Source organism: Lissotriton helveticus, chromosome 1_1 (genome assembly GCF_964261635.1).
Source record: "Lissotriton helveticus chromosome 1_1, aLisHel1.1, whole genome shotgun sequence".
NCBI lineage: Eukaryota > Metazoa > Chordata > Amphibia > Caudata > Salamandridae > Lissotriton > Lissotriton helveticus.
The window spans coordinates 1,411,463,953-1,411,483,812 of NC_136057.1; positions in this window are offsets into that span (position 1 = coordinate 1,411,463,953).

Here is a 19,860-nt window from a genome sequence, read left to right on the forward strand (position 1 = left end):
GGGCTTCGCTGGGGCCGGGCCCGGGATGGCTGCGGCCACGTGTTCGGGGCGTGAGGGTCCCAAGACGGAGTCGGGCCGGAAGGGTGGCCTGGTCAGGGTGCCAGGCTGGCAGCGTTGGCGAGCAGGTCCTGCCGGGGTACCAGGGAGGGGGAGCTGTAGGTGGCCCGGGAGGCTGCTCGCGCCGATGGTTCGGGAATGTGCGTGTCAGGGGGGTCGATAGTAGGTAAAGGGAGGGCCGATGTCGTCCCGGGCCCTCCATGCGGACGGGGTCGGACCACGCCACAAGGCCGTGTCCAACAATCACAATGTGAGGAGAGCAGTGACAGCAGCAAGAAAGCAGTGAGAGAAGCAACAGCATTGTAAATGTATGCATGTATACGTGGCCTATTCCAGCAGCTGGAGAGCAGCATTAGTAGAGCAGAGACAGCAGCAGCAGAAGGAGAGCTGTGAGAAAGTGGCTCTATATAGGATGTATGACGTTACAACGCATACTTTTACTCCGCAGACCATTACAACGCGACTTTTACTCCGCATACCGTTACAACGCATAGCGCCTTGGGGCGCTGGATAGTGGTAAGTATAATTTACTATTCTAACTCCAGTCCCCGTGGACCCTAGGGAAGGTGTTGGATAGTAAATTATACTTATTACCTATCCTAGAGCGCCCCCCAGCGCAATGCGTTGTAATGGTATGCGGAGTAATGGTCGCGTTGTAATGGTAGTGCGGAGTAAAAAATGCGTTGTAACAGGTGTATACCCTCTATATATACTGGACCAAAGTAAGGTACAGTGTGTACAGAGTCCACAATCAGGAAAAAACGGGGAGGAAGGTACCCCTGTTTTTTATGTCAGGGAGGGGGTTATCAAACCAAAGAAGTACAAGCCCTGTTGTGAGGTGACCTTTAGTGCACCTTTCTCTTTAGGTTACTATCTCTACTAAACCTCTCGATCAATTCACATAACAATGTTGTCAGTCTCACAGTTTCCTACAAATCACATCTAAAGTAACATTTTAAATATTTTTATTTAAATCAAAACCTCCCTTTGGGATACAATCTAAAACAAATTCATATCTGAAAATGAATTAAAACAGTATGTTGTTAAAAACAGTCGACGCGGCGTTTCGGTGTACAGTTAGTCTTTTTCCACCTTCATCAGGACGAAAATTTTATTAAAATCTGGTAAGATTCTTGAGGAATATGATTCTGTAATTTCATAATTCGATGTATCTTCCGGCTATTATGTTAAAGCCTTTGCCTTTGATATCTGTTGCGGTAACTTAAAACATCTGTACGTTGGAGCCACAATCTTGAAAATTAGATTTCGTGTGGGCGCGGGCTCAATTCTTGCAATTACTATGCCCTAAATCCTCGTCATGCCCATGCGCTGCATATGCTTCTCATATTTGTATGTTATTTTTCAGCATTCCCCCTTCATTAAAGGTATGTTCTCGGGATCTGGATGGGTCTATGCGGTCTCTCTGCTCCAAACGTATGTTTCCGGAAGTGAATTCATAGTAATTGCAAGGGCAACATAATACCCGGAAGATACATGGAATTATGAAATTGAAGAATCATATTCCTCAAGAATCTTACCAGATTTTAATAAAATTCTCGTCCTGATGAAGGTGGAAAAAGACTAACTGTACACCGAAACGCTGCGTCGACTGTGTTTTTAACAACATACTGTTTTTAACCATTTTCAGATATGAATTTGTTTTAGATTGTAACCCAAAGGGAGGTTTTGATTTAAATAAAAATATTTTAAATTTTACTTTAGATGTGATTTGTAGGAAACAGTGAGACTGACAACATTGTTATGCGAATTGATCGAGAGATTTAGTAGAGGTAGTAACCTAAAGAGAAAGGTGCACTAAAGGTCACCTCACAACAGGGCTTGTACTTCTTTAGAGTCCACAATCCCCAGAGGTATAGCAGAGATTAAAGTCAGGTGTGACCTTACTCTCTAAAGTGGTAGCTTGGTCGAGCAGTAAGGCAGTACCAGAGGACAGTGTAAAGCATTTGGTGTACACACTTAGTCAGCAAAAGGTTTCACACACTCAAGAACTGAACTCCAGGCCAATTGTTTTTATATCGAAAAATATAATTGTTTTATTTCTAGAACCAACAGGTATTAAAATATACTTTTCTCAAGATGAGTGATCTCAAGTAGTTACTTTGCAGAAAGGCAATAAACTTTGTAAACACAATAGGTACAGTGGTTGCAATAGGCAAAACAAATCTAAACACAATTTAACATTGAGCTCAATGGGTTTGTCCACATAAATGCAGTTGATTACTTTATAGGATACTTTTGTAACTCCAGGGCTGAATCCTGGATTCAGTCCTGGGATCTAAGCTGAAAACAGTTTAGTAAAAACGTTTTGATTATTGCAAGGATTTTTAAAGAATATAAAGGTATTTTAAAAGTTGACACTTAGAAACTTTTCAGTGAAAAAAAAACTAGCAATGTTATCCAATGGAAGGATTTTCAAGTCACAGGTAAAGTAGGTTCTCGTTACTTTTGTAATCCAGGACTGGACTCCTAGGTTCAGTACTGGGGTCTCTACCTAAGACAAGTAAGTATTTACGTTTTAGTAGCTGGTATGATTTTTAAGGAATATTTGTAATTTTCAAAAGTAGACAGAAGAAATTTCAGAGAAAAACAGTCAATGGTTTCCTATGGGAGAAAATTCAGGTTATGGGTAAGTACAGATAAAATTACCTTTGTGGTTCAGTATTGGGCTGAAATGTACAGTACTGGCTCCTCTCCTGATTCCAAGTGAGTAGTTCAAAATTCGTTACTCGGCTGATTTTATTGGAATATTTTAGAGTTTCAAAACTTCACACTTAGAAGATTTTTCGAGTCAAACCAGTCAATGCTATCCTATGGCAGGAATGTGAGCTATCGGTTTCCAGGTGAGTACTCAACGGGTGAAGTTAAGGTTCTGGGCATAGACTCAGAGGTCTCCCAGGGTCAGAAAAGTACAGTAGTTACACCCTCAGCGGCACAGGGACAGCTGGGTGCAGAGAGAGTAGACCCAATGTAATCCAATGGAGGGTAGGGGGCCTTCGGTTGGTGGCCGCAAGCAGGCAGGCCACACGGCTGTGGGAGCTAGCTCCTGGTCACTTACTCAGGGCAAGTGGGGAAGTAGAGTAGGGTAGTAGTTACACTTCCTGCGGCACTCGGGTGGCTGGGTGCAGGGTGGTTTTGAGCCGTCGGGCACTCAATGTTATTCAATGGGAAAGGTAAAAAGGGACAACAAAGGCTGCAGACTCGGGGACGGTGATTCTTCAGGTGCGACCACCACTTCAAGAGGTAAGTTGGGATCTTGGAGAAGAGGTAGGTACCCCAAAGGACGGCACAGGGAGCCGCAGGGCGCTGGGTGCAGGGGTGTCTTTTGGTGTCGGGAAATCTTACCAACAGCTGGTCGCGGTTGGAGGGGTCCCTGGTTCAGAGGCTGCAGGCGTTATCTGGTTCGTCGAGGAGGGTCTTTGGACACCGGACTTCGGGTCCCAGTCGCCGGGGGGACGTCCTCGTGGTCTTGGATCACTTGGGCACGGGTCGGGCTCAGCAGGTGCAGAGTGGGCTGGATTCGCAGTTCCTGGCTGGCACCAGGGGTATTGCTGTTGAAGCAGAGCCTCTGCTTAGGGGAGTCCCAGTCTCAGAGGGTCAAGGCAGGCAGGTTGTTGGACTTGGCCCTTTTCCCCAACATTTTTCACTTTTCACCCCCCTGTTTTAGGATGTCTCCCCCATGGTAAAAAAATGTATAGGCCATGTGTGGAGTGAGATGTCATTTGAAATGTAATGCAATGGTGTGCACACGTGTTAACCCCCCATTGTAAAAATGCACCCTGGTGAAATGTCGTTTTTAAAATGGATGCCATAGCTATGTGTTGTGCCACCTGACTGTGGTAGGTTAGCAGTCCAGTTGTCAGTTCCCAGCCATCCCAGCTTTTGGAGGGAAAGCCTGGCAACCAGGGTGCCCTACTCTTCCCCCTGAGCCAGTTTGAACCAGTTCCCCAGATGCTTCTAGAAGCTTTTGGCACTGCCTGGTGGGTGGGGTGAGGAGCGCATAAATAGGGGGCTGTGCCACCATGTGCTCAGTCAGAGCAGGGACATGAACGTGATGGGACCTGCTGCCAGGGGGAACCGCCACTTGGGCCTGTGTGCTGGACCCTGCACCCACCTAAAACCCCTCTGCTGTCCACAGGGCTAGTGGAAGCCCTACTGCAGGAGTACAGGCTGCTGTACAGGAGGAGTGTCACACTACAGTGGAGGATGGTTAAAGCCTACCGCCCTGTCTTGATGAGTACCCACTGACTGCTGACCTTGCCCAGTAGTGCCTGCTGCTCTGCTACCTGGCCCCTGAAGAAGGAGCGTCATCCTAGGTCCCTGAGGCTGGTGAGACCTTGCACCACACGAGCATTACACCTAAAAGCGCCCAGAGAAGAAGAGTGCTTACCTGACTGCCAAGGGGCACCTTTGACTGCAGCCAGAAGGAGGTGAGGAGCACTACCTGTCGTCCCCGAAGCCCTATTGGGACTGAGCCCCTCGCAAGCGCTGTATTGAGGGAACTGGGCCACCCCTGCGCTGTGCTACCTGGAAAGCGCTGTGAAGCACTAAGCGCTATAATCGCTTCTGAAGGTGCTGCATGCCCCGGACTCATCTGTGTTGCTGTGGAGCCAGGAAGAACTGTTGTACCTACAAGCACCACGGGAGCCGACCCCGTGTAATGGTGGCGCTGTGCTGACCTCCGTGGGTGCCTACCCGCATTATTGCCCCCCCCTGGTGCCAATCTAAATAAAAGCGGGTGCCTACTCCGCGTTTGGAGTCTGCCCGGGATCACTGCCGTGACCCGGGTTGCGGAAGGAGGGCAGGGCCGCCGCTCTGCCCGCAGTGACCCGGAAAGAGAAGGAGCCACCCCCGGAAGTCCCGCCCCGCGGACGCGGAAGCAGGAGGAAGCCGCCAGCGAGTGGTGGTGTGGCGGAGCTCCCGTGGTGACGAGGGAGCCCCGGGTTAACAGTGGAGCCAGACGGGAGCCTACCCTGCACTGGCCCAGCCGCCCCACAGACGCCTGTAGCCCCAGGAGTGCCAAGAGACCGGAGTGGTAGCCCACCCCGCCGGTCAGAGTCCCGCAGTGCCTGCAGCTGCCGACTGAGTGGGAGAGGGAGAGGGAGCGTCGAGGCACGGTTTCGGTGCCTGCCCCCTCCCCAGCATCGCGTGGAAGTCCCCGAGGACCCGCAGGTGAAGAGCGGGAGAGCCCGGAGCCCGGTGAGTGGGGCTGTATGGGGGACTGCCTGAGACCTTCGAGGAGCCGGGGGTGGAGAGGACAACGGGGCACACTGTCGGTGCCCGCCCCCTAGCGCTAGTGTGACTTTACAGCTGCCCCAGCTGACAGTGGGCAGCTGCAACGTGCAGCAGTAATTATTGAAGCCCCTGTGGGGCCCCACCACGGACAGGGCCACTGTGCCCCCGGGGCTACACAGCGACACCGCAGTTGTGGGTCGCTGCAGCGATTGAGGCATTTCTGAGCCTCGGGCCCAGAAGAGGGATTACAACATCCCAGGGTTGTTTTGGGCCCCCCACGTGACTTCGCCGATTGGAGTGCACACACACTGGTCCGCTGGCAGGGGGCAGTGGCAACGGCTGCGGTAAAAGACTGATCTGCCACCTGGGGGGCTGGTTGTTTTGAAGCTAATGTGTGTCTCTGCCCCCTGATAAAGGCCTCCTTGCCCCATGTCACGGTATAATGCTGTATTCTCATAGCAGGGTGGCGGAGGTTGTGCATCAGGTTATTAAGGCCATGGTTTACCCAAGGTGTGCTTCAGACTTTATGCTCTTGATTCCTGCCTATGCCCCCGCTAATCTGATGGTACCCAATGTGAAACCGGCCGTGATTCAGGCCCTGGGTTATGTTAATGCTTGCTGATAAGGTTTTATGGTTATCGCTATGGTGCTGAGGCTAGGCCTTATGGGTTTTCATGCCCAGGACAGATGTTAAGGTACTGATGTGACTTATGCCGCATGCTATGCTTCGCCTAATGAGGTTCTGAGCTCCCAGGATTTTGCCCGATGCAGGGTGGGACTTATGGTAGGACTGTCTCCTACTCATAATTTTGTGCCTAATGCTTTATGCTCACATGTCAGGCCTAATGATCGCGCTTAGTGCTAATGTTATGTCCACTGTTGATGGATTCCTGCCTAAGGTTCTATGCCATTTTTATGCGCACTGTGTTTCCTGCCTCATGATTTAGGTCTGCTGCATGTCTATGCCTGATGTTAATGCTGAACGCCAAATGTTCTTTTTGCAGGGGATGCCGATGCCATGCATAGTGTGCTTTTACGCCTAAGGTTAATGCTTTATGTTTTTATTACATCCTTGGAACTGATGGGCTTACCTTTTATTTCCTTTTCTTCTGCCCTTCGTCATGATTCTGGCAGCGGCCCGATTGGCCCTGCCCTGTACACAATCCCCATTGTAAATATTGCCCTGGCGCCAGTTGGCGCAGTATAGTGATAATTGTGATTACCTGTGTAGGATTGGTACAATACAAAAGTTATTCTTTTTCACCAAAACTGGTGTTGTGTCTCTTTTTGTGGGGTGCCTTGTGTGTCGTCTGTGTGTACTGCGTGGATACTTCACACATGTCCTCAGGAGTTTGGCCTGCCCGCTCTGCACCATGATACCCCATTTCTAACACAGGTCCTCCGGTTTTCCCAAGGTTGCTGTCCGCAGGAGTCGCCGGGATTAAGCAGGAGCAGGTTCCAGGATCGACAGGCAGGTTGGGCTGGGGCTAAGTCAGTTGGTGTCGTCCTGTTGTTAGCTGCTGCACGGCGGGTCTTGTTCTTCTTGATCTTCTTTCTTCTTTTCTTATCGGGATCTGAGGAAAGTTCAGGGTGCCCTTAAATAATGAATTTAGGGGCGTTACAAGTAGGGCAAGGGCAGGGACCAATAGGTCCCTGTCCTGGGGTGGGTACACCCCCTAGTCTGCTCCACTCCGGTGGGAGGGGACAGGAGCCTAGCTGTGATTGGGCAGGGATCCGCATTTTCTAGATGGCCGGAGCCCGGGGTCGTGCTTCACCTCTCCCACCTAAGGGGTGGGGTTGGCACAGGCTAGCACCTCGCCTTCCTGACGTAGGGTTTCCCTCCAGTCTCCCGCCAGAGTGGGGGTCAGAACTGGTGGGGGCCAGTTGCTGAGTACAGCAAGTGATCTGGAGAAGCTCACAAAGGCGGAAGGCCTTTGAAGCTTCCTACTGCCCATCCTGGGGGAGGAGACCTAGCACCTCACCCAGGATGTGCATTGTTGCAGGCCCAGTAGAACGGGGGGCTCTCCACCCAGGGGTCCAGAAACAGGTCTGCTGTGTGGCAGCCTAGGCAGCTTCTCAGTACAGACGTGAATTGTAGGCTAGGTTTCAGGGGGCATCTCTAAGATTCCCTCGGGTGCATTTTACATTAAATCTCACACCGGCATTAGTGCGGGTTTAGTGTGCTGAGAAGTTTGATATCAAACTTCTCAGTCTTCAGTGAAGCCATCATGGTGCTGTGGAGTTCGTAATGACAACCTTCCAGCACCATATACTCTTAATGGCAGCACTGCACTTACAGTGCCCAGGAATGGCCCTGGGTACTGTAGGGGCACAGGGCTCCTGCACCTGTGCCCACACCACTGGCATAGAGCACCCAGCTAGAGGGGTGACTGATGTATGCCAGGGCCGTGGATTTTTGGGCAGGGCACACAGGGATGTGTCAAACAAGGAAGGGCACCTGCCCTGTAATTTTAGAAAGAAGGCCTACAAGAGGTCCAAGACACTTTATATTACACTCTGAACCTTAGGTGGATATCTCTTGAATGAATAAATACATATGTATCATCAAACCTATTTATTAGGAATTCATTTTTTGCATTTTCATTTTATATTTTAGTAGTATGAACAAACATGTTCAAAAAAGGACAATTATACATATACAATGATAAAATATTAGAAAAAGGGATTAATTCCTATTCATAGCCCATACTCCCATGACACATGCCACCAACACACAGACACAATCATTCACACATCATGCAACACTTCACACGATAGCCACAGATGCATAGATAGGATTAGGGACAGATGACATGGAGTCCCAGATGGTTTAGTAGGTTCCTAGAGTGGAACAGACGCCGGCGCGTGTTTCGGTATATAGCCCGGCACGGGCTACACCTTCATCAGGCCAGAGGTGAGGTGGTGGGAGGGAGGGCCACAGGGGAGAGAAGATTTTCTGTAGGGACGACATATTTAAAACAACATTTGTTTAGAGAACATCAAGATTTTCTATAGGGACGACATATTTCAAACAACATTTGTTTAGAGAACATCCAGGGTGGGGTTCAGAGTTTTTTCAACATTCATAAGAGTACATTTTAGAAATAGTACAAAATAACAGCGACATCCAGGAGTTCCAAAGACTAGTTAAGCCCATACGGACATTAGACTTAGACTACAAATAAACACAATTTACATATAAGAACTCACACATTCCTGGTAAATAAACGAGCCAACTTAGAAAAATATATATACCTTAAAATTGTAGTGGGAAGTTAAACGAGCTGTAGTTCCCTGCTCGCTAGGTGGCTATAGACCCAATTCACCATAGAGATTAGCTAGATGGTACAAAACAGATAGCTATGGGTTAAGGGGGTTATCCCAGAGGGATTCATTCACAGGACCTGCTAGCTAAGAGGCTCACTCATACCATAGCAAGCCTAGTAGGCTTCAGGGAATCGGATGTCCACGGGGTGAAGAGATTCAAGTTCTGGTCCCAAATTCAGGTGTCAGAAGTTTAACGGAGCTATAAGTAGAAAAACAAGGGAACCAACTTGAAAAATGCAGGCAAGGTTCTAGACACGGAGACACTGCTCACCAAGACTAAAAAATATGGCTGGTGTAGGCGTAAGGTGGACCTACCAAAGGAGATAGTTATTTCATCATTTCCAATCTGACTTCTTCGTTGGGTTAATATGCGAAACAGCAGAAGATCTAGACCATGGTATCAAAGGGATGGCTGAAATAATAAAGTCAAAGGCTAAGTGGGGTACCTTGCGAAGATAGTTTATATGGAGCTATTCTCCCCATATTAGCAGGCTGGCTAAACCCCAGATTAACTACGCGCTAAGTGATCGGAAGTAAAGTTTACAGAACTTACCAAATTGGGTGGAAACAAACGGGAGAGCGCTGACTTCCTTGTATGATTATGGCCGGAGCGACCGGGAAAGAGGCCACCTGGGGGTCAAAGGATACGGTTTAGGAAAACAGTACGGGGTTCCCATTTTGTGCTGGATTAGGGGTTGCTTAATTAGGGATGAAGGTGCCAATTAGGTGGAGTATCCGACATTATACGGTCCGTAGACAAGCATGGGGGACCTACCGAAATAGGCGGATGCAGAGAGGTTAATACAGGCTCCCTATTGCACTCACGGCGGGGGCGGCAGGTCGGATGTGATGACACCTAACAGACAAAAAATATACATAGCTAGTGATGGCTCTTAAACGTCTAGTAGCGTCGCAGGGGATACAGAGATCGGTTACCGCCAAATGCGGGGGCGGGGGCAGAGTAGAGCAAGGGGGGCTCTCTTACCACAATGGATGACGGGAAACGCTTCTCCGGCTGGCCGTACGGGACGCACACTCAAAGCTGAGCGGGTGACGGGGGTTGCACAGGGAGGCCTATTTGTATGGTCGCCGAGTGTATGACCCAGGCGAGACGTAGCGGGGTTTCAGAAGAGGTCATGGAAGGCAGATAAGCGCCATAGAAACAAGGACCCTCAGGATGGCTCCAAAGGCGCGGCCATGTTGGAATGGGTCTGTTAGTTACTGGGAAGGCACCAGGTCTAATGTAAGCACACAATATGAAACACAAATAATGAGACAAGAGTGATAAAAAACCCGGGAATTAAGCAATCAGAAAATAAATACACATGATGTTAGCAGACAGATAAGAGCAGCGACAGATGACAACTGAAATAAAGAATAATAACAGTCGGTCCGATCGATCACGAGAACTTCAAGGGGACCCACAGGGATCGGGGAACCGATTTCCACATGGTAGATGGAGTTTATACCGACCTCGGGGTCAGGGTAGATTAATAGGGGCCTTTAACCTCTGAGGTTCTGTGAATTCTGAACCCATGGGTTCCATTTTGTGTTTGGCAGCCATTTTGTGGTTGCCCTCACATAGGCCAATGATTGTGGCTGAAATAGTCTTTTTTAGGACATGTACACCTTAGCTCGAGTTCGTGCTGACTCCTGTTTGACCTGAGTGAACTGACCCTGTTGCCTGAAGCTGACCTTGTTAAACCAGTTCCTGCCCTTTAGCTGATCAAGATTAAGGATCAGAGCACAGGACATCATAAAGTTTACTGCACACAAACATGCCTTATCCTACTTCTATCTGTTTCTGTTCCTTCTTTTATGGTCTGTTTATGATATGGGTTGTGGTCCTTTTATTATGGGTTTGTCCGGCTTGTGTAAGAAGGAATGTTAGGCATTTTGCATGCTTGCAAAAGTAAGGACTGCCCCTTACTTTTATGCTGAGTTTTGTAACCCTGAAGCATATATAAGACCTCTGTTCTCTGTACTCCTCAGACTACCTCATTCAGTTGCTACGGCTTCTGTGTGACGTGGCCTCACCTATTAAATTTAATAAAGATGTCTTTTCATATTTTCAGCTTCTGTGCCAAGTTCTTTTTATTAGTAAGTATTCCCTGAGAATGAAGATTTCAGTTCTTCAAATGGCGCGGACAACGTGGGCTTCATCAGAGAAGTGACTTTCTGTGGGAGTGATCTTGTCAGAAGACTGAAATCTACTGAGGAGGACAGGACGGGACTCTACTACTCTGTGCACAGGAATTCTGGAGATTCTCTGTTTCTGCAGCCCAGTATATTTCTGCTCTTCCTGATTTTTATCCTCCACATGATGTCACTCCTGACTGAGAACCTTTTTGGCGTGAGTATTCTAAAAAAGACCGTTAGGTCATGTAGAACTTGACAGTTAGAATTTGGATAACCTTTTGATTAGTAAGATTAAGAAGTACAAGTGGGTCGCTCCCACGACTTTGTTTGGTTTCTTGGCTTTTTTTTTCACAACAAATTTTATTGGCAGGATCAGGCAAGTAATATGCGTGGCTCCCCACATTCAGGAGAACACCACCAAACATCATGATATTATTTCAGCACAGGACCAAGTGACCAACCAATCAGTCAAGAAAGATAGATACACAGGAACATCACAATGCCTTCACCCACCCTTACAAACCCCAACTACCCACTCCTCCCAACCCCACCCCAGTGTCCCACCCCACCCCTTTGCACGCGTGTATCAATTGCTGCTTGTCTCATTATGAGATAGGATTCGTGGCATAATGCAAGGACTAGCCAATAACAGACTTCTAGGGATCTTCCTCTAGTTCCGCTGGAGGGTCCAGTGTCAGCCCCCTATACTCAGCCCACCTCTTCCATATCTTGAAATGTTTGCGGGGGCAACCGCGTGCCTCAAATATCGGCTGTTCCAGGCCCATGCAAAAGTCCAGTCCGGCTCTCCAAGCACACAGGGGGGGAGCCCTCACATACTTCCACGCCCGGGCCAGGTCCCTCTTGGCCACCACTAGACCTAGGAGCAGCAGATGTCGTTTATATATGTTTCCACCAACCCCCTCTAAGATGTGTAGTAGGCCTAGACGATGGGTACGAGGAAGAGTCCAACACAGCACTTCCGACAAACAGCCCCACACACCCCTCCAGAAACCCACCAGCCTCGGGCATGACCATACCGTATGAAGCAAATCGCCCACTGCATTCCCGCAGCGGAAACATTCTGGGGACTCAATCAAGCCAGCCTTCCACAATCGTTCACGGGTGAAGTAGGCCCTATGGAGAATTTTGAACTGGATTAGCCTAAGCCGCATGGCAATGGCCGCTCCCTTAGGGGACTCCAGAGCCTCCCTCCAGTCATCTTCGTCAAGGGGGCCAACATCAGCTTCCCAAGCTGTCTTCAACGAAAGAAGGGTGGAGGAGCAATGAGTGACCAAAGTCTGATAGATGCGAGAGACTTTCTTATCTCCCAGATCACCCATAAAGACTTTCACCTCAATGGGACTAAACTCGGGAAGGGAATCCAAGTTGGCAATGCTGGGCATCAGCGCGTGGCGAAGTTGCAAATACCGAAAAAATTGGGACTGGGGCATATCAAACTCAACGCTAAGTGCCTGAAAGGACTTGAGAGTCGTACCGGACATCACATTCCCCAGTCGCGAAATCCCGATCGCATCCCAGCCGTCGAATCCTGTTAAGGCCGATAGCTCGGGTAATAGGCCATTATGCCAAAGCGGCGTCTCAGCGGTCAGGCGACCCCACCAGCCCATGCGGCACAAGGCCTGTCTCCATACAGCAAAAACAAGGCACGTCACCCTCGGCAGACCCCGCCGCAAGCGGGCCGAGTAAAGAACCGTGTGGAGTGTGCTGTCACCCATCAAGGAGCGCTCCAGGGCATAGGCCGGATCCACTCTGTCGCCATACCACCAGTCGTTCAGGATAAGCAAATAAGCGGCTTGGTAATAGGATAAAAGGTCCGAGGTGGCTAGGCCCCCGCAATAGGTGGACAAGAAGCATGTACGAAGTGCTACTCTGGCCGTCCCCCCAGCCCATAGAAAGCGGCCTAAAACCGAGTTGACTTGTCGGAACCACCGGGGTGCAATTGGATAGGGATGATTCTGCAACTGGTAGAGGAGACGCGGGAGTGCCACCATCTTAAAAATTGCGGACCTGCCAAATATAGAGAGTGGCATTCGAGACCAAGTCTTGACATCCGACTGTACCCGATCCCAAACCGGCACTACATTGCGCTCCCATGCAACGTCCGCCGATCTCGACAGGAACACTCCCAAGTATTTCAGGCCATGCGTAGCCACCTGAAGCCCCAGCGTCCAGGGATCTGTCACATCGCCTCCATCCAGCACCCAAAGGGTGGATTTACGCAGATTCAAATAGAGACCGGAGACTTCCCCAAAGACTTGCATAATTTCCAGGACGCGCGGTCCCGATCGCCGCAGGTCGGTAAGAAAGAAAAGGACATCGTCCGCGTAAAGCGCAATTCTATCAGTTAAGCTGTCACTCCACACGAACCCCCGCATTTGCGCATCTATACGGACCCAGGCAGCCAGCGGCTCCATAAGGAGAGCAAACAGATAGGGGGAGAGCGGGCATCCCTGTCGAGTCCCTCGACCAATTGGAAACGTCTCCGATACCGCCCCTGCAACCCGCACCGAGGCCGTATTGTCAGTGTATAGTAGTTTAATATAGGACAGGAAGACCGGGCCTAGATTTAGCCGGGGCAATAGTGCAAACAAGTACGTCCAGCTGACAGAGTCAAAGGCTTTATTAATGTCAGCTAGCAATAAAGCCGCCTGCTCCCCTGTGGCTCCCATTGCATCAATCGCCGCCTGCGCGCGTCTGATGTTGTGTCGCGTCGCTCTATGAGGCATGAACCCGGCCTGATCCGGATGCACCAGGTCTGTTATATGCGGGGACAAGCGATTCGCTAGAGCCTTAGCCAGAACTTTAGCCTCAAGATTGAGTAACGAAATGGGGCGATAGGAGTCATGCCTCTTCGGGGGTCTACCCGGCTTCTGAAAGACCACGATTTCGGCATGCCTCCAGTCCCGGGGCAGAGTGCCCTGTTCACGTGCAGTCTCAAGCGCACGGTGATAATGGGGCCCCAGCTGCACATGAAACTTTTTGAAGAACTCACTCGGGTAACCACTTGGACCAGGGGCTTTCCCAGTATTAAGCTGTCCCAGGGCATCGCCCAGTTCCTCCGCTGAAAGGGGCACATCCAGGGCCTTCCTGGTTTCCTCAGACACTGCCTTGGGGGGCAGGTCCTCAATAAATTTAATCACCTCGTCAGCGGACAGGCGGTCGCATGGGGTGTATTGGGCAGCATAGTAAGCGGCAAAACTCGCCGCCAGTTCAATTGGATCAGTAATGACCTCACCGTCGGCAGACGTGAGTCCTGGCAGCACAAGCGGCTGGAGATGGCGTTGGCAGAGTCTATGAAGCATCGTACACGACTTGTCCCCCCACTGGTATATTCTACTACGCGTGGCCAGCCACGCCTGTCTAGCCTCATCAAGCAGGACAGACGCATAGGCCTGTTGAGCCTGAAGAAGCAGTCGCAACCCGGCGTCATCACCCCCTGCGCGGTTCTGCCCTTCTAATGTTTCCACCTGTGTGGCCGCGTCTGTGATCAGTTCCCGCCGCTTCCGACGCGCCGCGGCACACCACGCAATGTCCACTCCACGGATAGTGGGCTTCATGGCCTCCCATACCACCCCGGCATCTATGTCCCCTACAAGGTTCTCCCGCCAGTATAAGTCTAGCGCCTCCCGTATGTGCGTCACGTAGGCCGGCTGCTGTAGATGCCATGAGGACATCCTCCATCGAAACGGTTGGCGCTGTCGGCGGAGTTCCACCCTAATCGATACCGGGGAGTGGTCGGACAGACCCCTAGGCAGGATGTCAGCACTCTTTACTCTACACAAGCAGCCCCTAGGCACAAATACACAGTCCAATCTCGAGTAGGAGCCATGCACAGCAGAGACATAGGTATATTCACGAGCTGTAGGATGCATATGTCTCCAGGTATCCGACCAACCCAGTCCCTCAGTCATAGCATGCAATCTAGTGCGAGCAGAGGGGGAGGCAATGTCAGGCACATCCCGGCGCCGCCAGCGGTCCACACTCGCATCCATCACATCGTTACAATCACCACCAACTATCGCCAAGGAATCAGGGATGTCCTCCCATACTGTGAAAAGTTTCTCAGCCAGGGCCCATTGCAGGGGGGGGGCATAGACACTCCCAAAGACCACAGCTTCAGCACCCACCATGCCCCTGACAAAGATAAACCGACCCTGCAGGTCAACACACTGTTTCTCGTGGACGTATGCCACCCTGCGATGAATCAAAATGGCCACACCCCTAGATCCCCGGGAAAAACCGGCATGGAACACCTGGTGGTAGCCAAACCTCTGTAGGCCCAACACTTTCGAGCCCATCATGTGCGTTTCCTGGAGCAATAAAATGTCAGCACTCTCACTCTTCTCCCATCGCAACACAGCACCACGCTTGATCTTGTCAAGCAACCCCCTGACATTCCATGTGATCACCCGCAAAGACGCCTCGGGGAGTCTATGAGTCCCATCAGCCATAATCTAGCGGGACTAGATCAACAGGGCGTCCTCGCCATTGCCACCTATCACACACAGCAAAGAACACTACAGCAAAACACACGTGCAGTCCCACCCTCCCGCCCCAGAACCCCAACAGAACCCGACGAGCAACCCTCGTCCCACCCCGAACCTCAGGGCCAACCAACAATAGAACGTCATCACAGTCTTGATCAAAGTACAGTCCCAACTTAGTGGCCTTGTCTCCAGCCACCCACACCCCTCCACCCCCCACCCTATACCTCAAAAAACCATGAAGTACCTGTCGCGGCATGGGTGACCCAGAGTCCAGAACAGAGAGTCCTGAGCCAGCCATGCCAATGGATCCCAACTCCCCCAGAACAGTAATCTCACCCCTCCCCCCCTAAACCTCCCACATTCGTAGGAGAACAACAGCCCCTAATATGCAACCCCCGAACCCCCACTCCCAATTCCCCCTCATGGTCAGTGAGCAGTTGCAAAGCCAAGCGGTACAGTGGAACACTGCGGAGCAACTCTTCCCAGCCGGGATTCATGGTAGACTTATACAGGCATATGTCCCCACTGGCTGTCAGCGGCCTCTTCCAGAGTGATCAGAGTCAGTAGGCGCAGCAGAAGGAGATCCACCGCGAGAAGCGGTCCGTTTCCGTGATCGTGACTTCCTATCCCTCCTGGGCCTGGCAGCCTGGTCACCCCGATCTTGCGACGGCTCCCGTGAACGTCCCGGGTTCAATCCAGGCTGATCATGCGGTCTGATTCTCACCGTCTCATCAGTCCATTTGAATACGGCCTCTGGGGTGTCGAAAAAATGAGTACGGGATTGAAAGATCACCCGTAGGCGAGCTGGATAGAGCAAGGAGTACTGGATCTTTAGGCCCCGGAGTTTCGCCTTGGCGGCTAGAAAGGAGTGCCGCTGCTGTTGCACGAGTCTAGTGTAGTCCGGGAAGATCATAATTTTCTGATTTTCAAACAGAAGAGAGTGTCTGGCCCTCGCTTCCCGCAGAATGGTGTCTTTGTTGTGAAAGTTCAAGAGTTTGGCGATCACGGGTCTGGGCCTCTCACCCTCCGGCGGCTTCTGCGTCAGAGCCCTGTGGGCCCGTTCGATCACGAAACAGCGGGACAGGGCCTCCGGGGGGAGCCAACTCTCCAGCCACTGAGTCAGGAACTGTTCCATTTTGCCCTTCTCGCACCCCTCCGGAAAACCCACGAAGCGTAGGTTGTTTCTGCGCGCCCGCCCTTCGGCATCCTCGACTCTAAGCGCCAGACCCCGTTGAATGTTTTCCATCGCCGCCACTTTCCGCTTCAGGGTCCCAACATCGTCCTCCACGACAGAGATCCTCGATTCGGTCTCAGTAATTCTAGCCACGGCGTTGCGCAGATCTTGGCGCAACAGGGTGACGTCCGCTCCAACTGCCCCAATCTTGGCATCGAGCATGTCCCTGGATTGGGTGATTGCCGCCATGAGCGCCGCGTTGTCTGGGCCCGAACCCTGGCCACCGGATGCCCCCTGACTCCCACTCGGGCCGGTAAATTTGTAAATTGGGCCCTGCTTGGCGGGCCCTCCCCCCCTCTGGTCATGGCGAGGCTCTCTTCAGGTGACCAGAACCCCAGGGCAGGCACCTGTCCTCACAGCTGGGCTGTCTGCTCTGCAAGTCGCTACCAAGGGTGGCACCCAGTCCCAGACCAGCAAACCGCCGCAGTCCGCCTTCGGGGGGGGCACACGCAGAACTCTCAGGGCCAGGCCACCGTCCAGCAGGGGAGCAGGTCCCAACGGGCCGACTTTACACCTCGTCGTCTCCACTGAGGGATCGCCAACCACCCCGAGGTCGGGCACCACCTCCAGGTAAATTCGGGGCACCCCCTGGGTCTGGGAGGCCGCACTCACCCCCAGTCGCAGGATATGGCCACCTCCGGTACCTCCGCCCTGTGGCAGGTCCAAGCCCCTGGAAGCGGGCCAGTAGCTCACCTCGTCATCACCACCAGGGACCCCCAGCTACCCCGATGCCGGGCACCACCTCCAGACAAGTCCGGGACAGGGGGGGCCCCCCAGCCAACCAGAAAGGCAGACAATCGCTAAGTCCTCAGGCCAAGGAGCAGGCAGGGTCGCACTCCGGGGGGCCGCAGCACCAGCCGCCCTCGCGCTGCGTCACGCGAGTCACCAAAATCGAGGCCCCGGTCTCCGGGCCCCGCAGCAGTTACTGTCCGCCCTCAGGGTCTGGGAGGCTGCACTCACCCCCCAGTCGCAGGATATGGCCACCTCCGGCACCTCCGCTCCTTGGCAGGATCAAGCCTCTGGTCGCGGGCCTCACCGCCGGCCCTGCCCGCCGACACCTGGAGCTCCCGGCTGGGGATCGCCAAAATTGAGGCCCCGGCGTCACTCGGCTTGTGTAGGCCCCAGGCCGTCGCCACCGCTATCTCCGCCACCAATGCAGCCAGCGCTCCGGTTCTTTCACCGGAGAGCACCCCTCGCCAGTCTCCACCTCCGCTGCAAGTGTGGGTCGGGTGTCGGACTCGGGGGCAAGGATAAATCGACGGATCAGTAGCGGGCTGGCGGGAGTTCTAAAAAGCCACGTCCACCATCTTCGCCCTCAAGGCCACGCCCACATGGTTTCTTGGTTTTGATTTGGTTATTGCAATTACCAAAGCCGAGGGGTTGGTTTCTTGGTTTTGATTTGGTTATTGCAATTACCAAAGCCGAGGGTCTCGTATATTTGCGAGTATATCGTTTTTGATAACCCCTTGAAGTTTGAAGCTAGATTAGTGAGCTATAAGATGCCTGGTCTTAGCAAATTTAGGACTGTAACTTTGGAACTTTGGAATTTGTGTTGGCCAACTTTTGGATTTGTATAGGTTTGTATATGCAAATTGCAATTTGTGTAGGCAGGTAATGAGGAGATATTTCTCCATTTGGTTTAGTTGAACGGTGCACCTATGAAAAGTACCTTAAGAACCACTTTGATTATAATACTTGCGTATTCCGCAGTATTTTTGGCATGCCTGTTCTCAAGCTCACATGGAAAAAATGTGTTGCTTTTTTTTTTGGAAGGTACCATAGTGTGATGTGAAGTAAATTAGCCGCCCCCCTAGCGGGAGATTTCTAAATAGGTTTAGATTTACAAACATTTTTCTTCCTTGGTGATTTTGTATCCCCAGGGAATTAAAATATGGACATAATACATACAAGGATCCTTTGTTCTGTGCAATTTTATGAATGAAGATATGCAGAGCGATTTTTGGTGTTCTGCTAGCCAAAGCTAGTGAATTGAGTGTATTTTCGCTTCTTGGACATACATCAGTCTGTTGGGCTGTTTTTGCAGTCTTTTGAAACACAATTGAGAAGCGTTTCTTGTAAATATGACTTACAACTAGTATTTGCAAATGGTTTGGTTTAAGTACAGTCTGTGGGCTGTCCGTGGTTTCTGTCCTGAGTATTGATTTGTGAGTTAAATTTGTGTTTAAATGTCTATGTGGTTTTCCCATTAGTGCAATTTCTGTAAGTGAATAGCGTTGGCGCTATTTATGAAATGCATGGCTAAAGCGCGCCGTATTGTGTGTCCTGAGTGGTTCACCCCTTTCTGTTTATGTCTGAAATAAGGGATGCAGCTTGCTTTTATATGTGGTATTATCAAAATGATTGGGTTAATTAAAAATAATTATTAACTTATGAAAAATAATTATTAAAAATAAGTGCTACAAAATTCGTTTTTTTACTATTCATGAAGCTTAATGCTCATACTGTGACCTCCTAGCATTATAATTTAATTTGAGTTGTGTTGCACTGCATAATGAGGACATTAGCATATGACATCTCACTTAGCGCAGGCGTAAAAAACTCATTTTTCTAAGGATTTACATGAGATATGTCTAATGTCTAATATCTGTAATGTTTAAAGAACATTCTGAGGATGATTAATATCTAACATACTTATAGGATATTTATTTTTAAGTGCCCCAAATATCGAAGTCGATTTTGGGTATTTTTGCCATTTATAATAGCTTTAAAGTGCTTTTAGGCTTCAGTGAATGCATACATTTAGGTATAATACAAATTTGCAGGCTGTCCTCATTTGGGGTTTGCTTTTAAATGGCCCAGTGAGATTCATTTAAGGTTGATGAAATAAGTACCATTGCAACAAGCACTTGTTCTAAAACTGGTATGTGTGTTATTAGGTTCTGTGAATTATTCACAGTAAATGTTGTTTAATAATCTAGAAACAGAGATAATTTTTTTAGCGCCTAAAAAGGAGACATTATTTTTCAAAATAGAGTGAATTATTGCAGGTTAAGAGGAATTAGGAAGGCCTTTTGCCTTTGTCAGCCTCAGAATGAGCAGCGGGTGGGGGCTAGAAGAAGCTGCAGCTGGCTCAAGTCGCGCTGAGATGCTATCTTTGGTTTCCCTGTAAACAATGGAAGGAGGCTGTCATTTTGCCATTTGTAACCTTTTAAATTAGGGACTTGTCTCTGTGAAATGCAGAATGACCTTGCTAAACAGGCCTCTAAAAGGAAGGGTTTCTGGTTTCCACACAAAATTAAAGAACTTAATTCCAAAGGGAAAATATGAAAAAGGTTTCTTTGAAAGTCCCAACACATGCTAAATGCTCTGCAGAAATGATAT